Source organism: Melanotaenia boesemani, chromosome 16, assembly GCF_017639745.1.
Source record: "Melanotaenia boesemani isolate fMelBoe1 chromosome 16, fMelBoe1.pri, whole genome shotgun sequence".
Classification (NCBI taxonomy): Eukaryota; Metazoa; Chordata; class Actinopteri; order Atheriniformes; family Melanotaeniidae; genus Melanotaenia; species Melanotaenia boesemani.
Genome location: NC_055697.1, coordinates 34,177,308 through 34,185,326, shown reverse-complemented (window position 1 = coordinate 34,185,326; position 8,019 = coordinate 34,177,308). Strand labels below are relative to the sequence as shown.

The 8,019-nt window shown below is 37.4% G+C and overlaps 2 long non-coding RNA genes across 2 annotated transcripts; both read right to left on the bottom strand.

Annotated features, from left to right (window-relative positions):
• Positions 1–5,942: 5,942 nt before the first annotated feature.
• On the bottom strand, positions 5,943–6,562 carry LOC121655321. Its single transcript, XR_006013153.1, has 3 exons — positions 6,413–6,562; positions 6,210–6,317; positions 5,943–6,053 (listed from the first exon to the last, which is right to left on the bottom strand). It is a non-coding gene; the product is annotated as an uncharacterized LOC121655321 (long non-coding RNA).
• A 379-nt stretch (positions 6,563–6,941) lies between these two features.
• Positions 6,942–7,324, bottom strand: LOC121655325. The gene is made up of 2 exons (XR_006013158.1): positions 7,098–7,324; positions 6,942–7,010 (listed from the first exon to the last, which is right to left on the bottom strand). It is a non-coding gene; the product is annotated as an uncharacterized LOC121655325 (long non-coding RNA).
• Positions 7,325–8,019: the final 695 nt, after the last annotated feature.

Here is an 8,019-nt window from a genome sequence, read left to right as displayed (position 1 = left end):
AATATCGCGAACATCACCGAGGACAAAATGCCGAACTTTAACCGGAAACTTATGAATTAAAACACAGCTTATCGTCTTTCTGAGCGTACGTCTCGGTTTCACCAAACGTACCAGAGCAATTCTTCGTATGAACAGATAAAGTTAGTCACTTCCTCTTTGTAAACTTCGACTTTACACGTTAACAGGTCAGTAACCCCACGCCTGTCCAGGCCTGTTCAAGGCCACCGAGAACCACAGAAGAAGAAAATTCCCTAAGATTTAAGAGTTTATGTTCGGATAAATGCTCTGACGGTCCTAACGTTTGCAATGAAAGATTTTATAAAACTAAATATTAACATGGGATAGTTTACATCCGGTTTCAGGAATACAGTTTCCAGCAAGCATGGAAAATAAAATATTTTAATCTCTACTTTCAGAATCATTTCTAGAGGGAAGAAAAAACTCTTTCCTTCTCTGGGAATTCCTGACACAATTTATTGGGTCAGTTTAGATAATAAAGCAGGAACATAACTGCTAATTAATTTGAAACATCCAGCAGCTTATAAAACGTCACATTTTCCCAAAGCAGAGCCTGATTCCACATGTAGATGAATAAATAAAATGATCTTCCACGTCTCCCAACACAAGGACTGCAGAGACATTCACAACGATGTAAATATGCTCCGGTTCGGTAGATTTAACCTTATTATCAGCCGTCTGTTTTATCACCTTTACATCAGTTTTATCTCATTAATATTTTTAGCTGGATGATCCTTGTTTTCCTGCCAGCGAGCGTTTCTCAGACCTTGCTGGGAACTGCAGATGAAAACTGGTGTGTTCCTTTGTTTAGTGTTTTTATGCTTTGTCTCTAATAAAATAACATGTTTTCTTCAGCTGTTGATAAAATCATTAAACCAAGAGATTTTTACACATTTTAACATTAAAAAGGCCTTTTTACTCCGTTAAATTATTTAGCATTAAAAGGTGGGAGACCAGTGAAAATCATCTTTAAAAGATGTTTTTATTCGTCTCTGCTGACGGGATCATTTCTTTTACTGTTCAGCTGGTGGTGAAAGAAATAAATTTGTATTTGCAAACAGATTCTAGTAGTATATTAAAATGAATCCCTTCTTTATAAATAATGTCTACAGTTCAGATTTCCAAATGTTTTTTTTAGTTTGATGTACAAGAACAAAAAAATTTAAAAGAATTAATTCAATTTTAATATAATTTCCATCAGTCTATGTTAGTCCTCCAAATCCAAATTCATACATTTCACCACCACTGTGTCATTATAACAATAACGTAATAATGAGACTTTCAGAACATATTTACACATCAGATATAATAGTTACAACAATGAAAGTATCCTCATACTTTATAAGCATCAATATTAAAATTTTATACTTGTTCCAATGTATATTTTAATGATTATTTAAACTGAATTTTACTATTTATTTATGACTGAATCCATTGTGGAAACACGTCTTAATATTTCACTGATAAAATTCCTCTTCAGCAGGTTAAACAACCTTCAGTAGCGTCTCGATTTTAACATAAATATCTAACTCTTAACGATGTGCAGAGCAAACGGACAATAAATGATTCATTTCCAGTGATTTCTGTCTGCTGGTACGTGGAAGGCTGGTGGTTCAGGTCGAATCACGACTACAGAAAATACTGAGAAAATCTTTCCATGTTTGGGGCCTTCAGAAAGTTCAAGAAAAAAGACCAATTTGGAAAAAATTTTAAAGTAGATCACCAAACAAGACGACTGTCTTAACACGTCTTTATGTTATTTATAATCAACATAGTTCATTTAAAGCTGAGCAGAATTTAATGGAGGAAGAGAAGAAGTCTGAACGGCTGCTGTTAGGCTGAATAAATAATCATGTGAAAGAGAAGCAGCCGTCTGAGGCCAGGCTGGAACTGCCGTTCAACGTTCCCGTGTTTTCTGGGTCATGGAGCTCTGCATGTTACTGACATACTTTGGGACTATCCTCCTTTTTAAAACTATCTGCAGGAAATTCAGCATGTTTATACGGAGGGCAGATGTCAGTGATACTAAATGTGAATTTTAGACCAAAATAACTTATTTTTCCGCAGAAGAGTCGACTCCCAACATTCCTTCCATATCCCACTCCGTTTTACATCCAGTCTGAATGTGTTGTATCTGCTCATCTCAGAGTATCAGCCTCAGTAACAAGGACAGCATCGGCATTTCACGGCCAGTCTTACCCAACTGTGGTGGTTGTAACTGGAAATCTTCCACAAACATCCACATGCGACTCCTTGAAACTCTTCTTTGTGATGCGGTTGATGTGTGAGAGCGTCCTGAAGGCTTTTCTGGCTCAGTCAGGCGTGAACAGCTGCACAGCAGAGACCATGTCTGCAGGCGCATGTTGTGATATCTGAAACACTCGCCATCAAAGAGATTACAGGCGGAAATACCTGACATGATGGCAGACAAAAGAGAATCAAGCAGTAAAAGAGGCGACACAGACCCCGAACAAGCACCGCAGCAGTCATTATGAAGTTAGTGTTGTTATCATCACCACAGTGTGGATTTGGAGACAAGCTGCACGTTCAGAGGCAGTTGTTTGAATTTAAATCTACTTTTAACCCTTAAAAACAAATGACTGAATTTTTTTATTAACTCCCACCCTAAAGACGGCTAATCCTCCGTCGTCTTCATCCTGTCTCTTCTCTGAGATCTCTCCAGCCAGTAAAAGTCCGTCTTACGGTGAGTCTCTTGCTCTGACGGCTCCAGAGTTCTGAAGGTCTGAAAGTTACGTAATGAGTCTTTAAAATGCTTCTAGAGCTCTGGTGGCCTCGAGCTCCATCTCCTCCACCAGGAGCGGTGGTGTGTAGCTCTGTGGGGTGAATGTGATGGATATTTTAACCTTTAGCTGATCTACGGAGGTTTTCCAGCATTTCTATCCCGTCCAGGAGGTTTACAATCCAGCCACTAAATGTAGTTTTATTCAGAGACTCTATCTGGTAAATCCACAATGATCCATGATAACAGCATTATTTATCACATTTCACCATAAAAACATCACCATCACTACTATGTTGCTAAGAGACCTCTATTTAGACCTGGACATGATGATGAAGCCACTTCCTGTCTGCTTTCTTCTTCTGGTCGGCCTTTATGCTGCTTTATATGTTGATACGTTCATTTCACATCATTTTAGCCTCAGAAGCTGACAGCTGAGAAACGTCATGTCTGACTGGGATTAAAAGCTCCAGCTGCTACAGACTTCTACAAGGTTTAAAGTAAAAATAAAACAAAAACTGGTACGTAGTTTTCAGGGTTAAAAATCTCTGGTTTCATTTAGAACGGCTTAAATCTCTGGGCTCTGCAGCTTTCTGCTGCAAAGAAACATGGTTCAGACTTTGGACTAAAACTCTTCGACATGAGCTGCTGCATCAGAACAGAAACTCATCGGTCACATGACGCCGACTCAGCGCCTTTAACCAAGGGCCATGTGGTCCAGAGCCGACATTAATCCTGCCCTCATTTCGACTGTTACAGACATCTACTAACTAGCCGGCACCTGCAACACATTCGGCTATTAAACTGTTATAAAGACACAGACGCTGGACGTGGCCTCGTGTTTAAACAAATGCTGTTGGGGGATTTATTATATTTGGTGGTTGTTAACTGACAGATTTCACCGTTATTCACTGGTGGGGTCTGAGATTTTAGGTTTGACATGGGGGGTGATGGTTGCAAGGAGCCGACAGCCAAAGACCTAGGGCTCAGGTCCTCTATTATTTCATGGAGCTGCAGCTGAAACGAAACATAAAGTTCCATCTACTTTTCTATGCAAAGCCTTTTAATACTGCTGCTGACACGGAAAAAACAATACAGATAAATAATAATCTGGTTAAAGAAACAGGCTTTTCTTAAACATGCAGAAGGAGAATTAGTGCAACATATGACTAAATAATTTCTAATCTGATCCAATTTATAAATAAATGTGAATATCAGGTTTTTGCAAGAGTACCCAACTGCAGTTAAGATGGCCGACAATGGCGCCACCATATCTCAACTCTATCCCGGAAGTGACGTAATCTCGACGCCGGAAATTGTTCTTCTTCGGCAAAAATAGACGCCGCTTCGGCCCGTTGCTAGGATACGATGAACGCGTCCGCCATATTGATCATGGTTTGAGAACAGTGGACGGATGTTGCATTAAAACGTCCCATTTTAATGCAACATTAGTTTTTTATTTTGCAGCTGACTGGTTTGTTGTTTTCTTTTTCATTGTCAAATATATGCTGGAAGAAATGAAACAATTGCTACGTAATTGTTTCATTCATACTTCAAAACTGACAGTTAATGAACACATGTATTTTTAGTGATCACAAATGTGCTCATTCAAATATTAAAACATTCCAATATTTACATTATATAAATAAAACAAATAAACAAACAAATGAAGGATATTTGGCTTATGTATGATGTCAGAATGTATCTATTTTGCGCTATAACCTTTATTGATAAACTTATGTTTTTAATTGCACAACATCCTGCACTTCATTAAGATTATTAACCACCAGAAATTCCAAAAAAGTCTGAACCATGAACGGACCAGAAAATATTCTGTCAATGAGAGCTTGTATGTGAACAGTCCTGTTTAGACACCATCAGACTAGGCTACACCGAACCCATGACACTAATTATGTTGCATATACCCACCACTGTTGTTAACTGTTCTTTCTATAAATTCTTTTTGAAGTAATTACCATTTCATGATTGTAATTAAATGTCTTACATTCATGATCTCATTGTTTTGTGAACTGTGGGTATTTCGTGTCAATTTCACCAGAAAGTTGACTATTCCTAACTTAGTACTGAATAGTATGTGCACATATATGAGACATGGTATCCAGGTAACCACTGCATTTTCATACTGTAGCATTTTATTACTATAATCCAGTTAAACACAACATGACTACATATCACTCCTTAGGACTTTTATCAACTCACCTCCAAGCAAGTCAACAACTTCCAGGACTGATTACAGTTTGCATATCATATTGTTCTTGGTGTTAAAGACTTGCTTCAGAGCCCACTCTCACCTGGACAGCATTCAGGCAGCACTTTGAAGACCATGTTTTTCTATTTTCTCAAGTGCTTTTGATAAAATTCAGCTGCTCTGTTGTAAGAAGCTCCATAAATTCCAGGAAGATACCTCCCTGGAATCCCTGCTCCAAAACAGCTGACTCAAAATAATGAGTCATTGGACAGAACTCATAAGCTGATGGACTCATTTAATTTAAATCTGGTGTGTTGCCGTAGGGAGACATTGAAAACCCACAAGCCCGTGTCCCTTGTGGGCCCAAATTGAGTAGTCTAGAAAAAAAGGACTGAAATTTACTTCTTAAGGAAGCTAAAATCATCCAATGTCTGATTGTTTTATGTCTTCTGTAAGTCTGTTGTAGAAAGTGCAACCTGCTTTCCAGCATCTGCTGGGGCAGCAGAACCTGAGCGCTAAAGAAAGTGATCAAACCGATTAGTTCTTGAGCTAAGGGAGATGTGACTGTCCAGAGGCAAATATCGTATAAGCTGCTGGACATAAAGGACAACTGCACACCCTCTACACAACACTGAGGAAATAGTATGTTCAATCAGTCTTCCTTCTGTAGGCAGAAAAGTATAAGAGATCATTACAGCCAGTAGCCATCGTCCTCTGGATTAAGTAATTCATCATCATAATTGTTTTCTTAATAAAACAACACTGTCACAAAACTGAAATGACTTTTTGGGATTAATCAAGTATTTTGCTGACACCATCACACTGGTAACTTTAAGAAATTGACTTAAAAGTTCTCATATTTGCAATTAACTTTATTAAATCTTTTAAGAATAAAGACAAAAGGTAGAAGCTTTAACAAAAATGATGAGCAAATAAAAAAAAAAAGAATATTCCAAAATTAGGAGTCAAAAACAAAAAATGAATAAACAAAATGGAGGTTTACACTTAAAAAAGTCTCCTTCTAGCCATTAATAACTCAGCTTGTAGCCGGGTCAGTCCTTCATCGTCCAGGATGCTGATCAGGATCTGAAAAACAGTTAAATGATCCAGTCGTACCTTGTGGTGCTCTAAAGAATTCACTTCTTTGTTTTTTTCTTACAATTTTCAAATGAATAAAATACTGATCAAATTCAACCAATAATTTATTCTCATTTCCCAAGCCAGCAAAACTGACCATATTACCTCTGGGAGCATGACATCAAACACCAAGTCTAGAAGCTTGATCTCTCCTTTCCTTATCCTGGCTCCTAGACCCATGACCTCCTCTATCACCCTCAGAAGCTCAAAGATCTGCTGGAAAAAGTGCAAAACAAAAAATCCATCTTTAAATACAGTATAAGTGTGAACACACATACATACACGTGACTGATAACATTTTCATTTACCCGCTGGTCACTTAAATTCAGCGCCCTTAGTTTAAGGTGCTGTTTAAGCCTGAGAGAGGTAGATGGATTCTCCAGAGGTACAATCTGTTGGAACGCATGTTTCCATTAATCAGATCATCATGTAATCTCTGTAAGAAAAAAGTAAAGGGCAAACATGGAATCAATGAAAGAGGATGTAATTATTAACAGTGAAATATGTTTAATAATTAACTTTATCTGATCCCTGGAAAACACGGCCAGAACCCGTCCTCTCTCAACTGTATCCACAATCCTGCAGACAATGATAAAAAAAATAAATTAGAAGCAGCTTGTGCAAAAATAAAAGATTACATGACTCATCATTTTTTAAACGTAATTTTATAGTACTAACAGATAATACTGGTTTTTGTATGTTTTTAAAAATTGACTAATACTCATATCTATTAGATTTACAATACCTCCAAATTTTTTTTATGATTAATGACTAATGTCTTGAAAAGACATGGTTTTAGACAACTGAAAGATACTTTTTTTGTTGTAAAGATGACAAGGATTTAGGATTAGTAATGCTCCCAAGCAGGCATTTTACTATGTTTAAATCAACATTCATTCAGATTTTCTTAAAGAAGTGCAGTACGCCAGCAAAATGTTCAACTTCTGCTGCTTTTTGCTTCTGTTATTCTTATGTGACACCAAAGACATTAACAAGAAAATGGTGTTGTGCCTTGTCCTGTCACTGGAAACTGCACATGCACAGTTGAATGGCTCATTTTTTATGAATGGTCTACACTCACTAATGACGGCATATAGTCCTTTGTTGGTTGGACCTTTGGTGAGGATGACTCTGATGGGGACACCACTATTGTGGGTTGGACCACAGCAGTTTTATCACCTTTTTTTTTTTTTTTACATTCGGTCAGATGGAAAGTTGCGTCATACAGATTATAGTCTTGTCACAAAAAGGACAATGGAAATGACCTCGTAGAACTTAATTCAAACTATTTAAAGTGGGATGTTTGACTAGTTTTTATTAATATAGTTTTAATTTGTTTGAGTTAGTCTTGAACCCTGGAGTAGGGTAAGTAGGACTAAATGAGGACACCTGGTCTGTTTTTAATCTGGGGTGATTATAATAGCATGCCAAGCTTAGAACTCAAAACAATAACAACAGTTAAAATATGACAGCCTTACACAAGCAATAACAAATATACCAATTCAACATAGCCGTTACATGTAAAATGTATAAGACCAGAAACAGATCATTCTTAACATACCCTGGAAATGTATTGCATTTGCAGTGTGGTTTCTTAAGTGCCTCTCAAACACCCCATCACTCGCAGTCTTAAAATGAGGGCAGAGAGGACACCCAAACCCAGACAGCAACCAGTTTCGCTCCAAATGGTTATCTTTATTAATGATTGATAGATGCATCTGGACAGGAGAAGGTCAACATAATACTTATTAGTGAACAGCTTGTAATACAAGCTGGCAGGTTGTACACTGTTAATCCTTTACCAATACAGAAAGCAAATTGGGGAGGAATTACAACTCTGTGTATCCACAAAATTAATAAAAACTGATATTAGCAGTATTACATACGTTATGCTATTTGTTTACACCGATTAAGT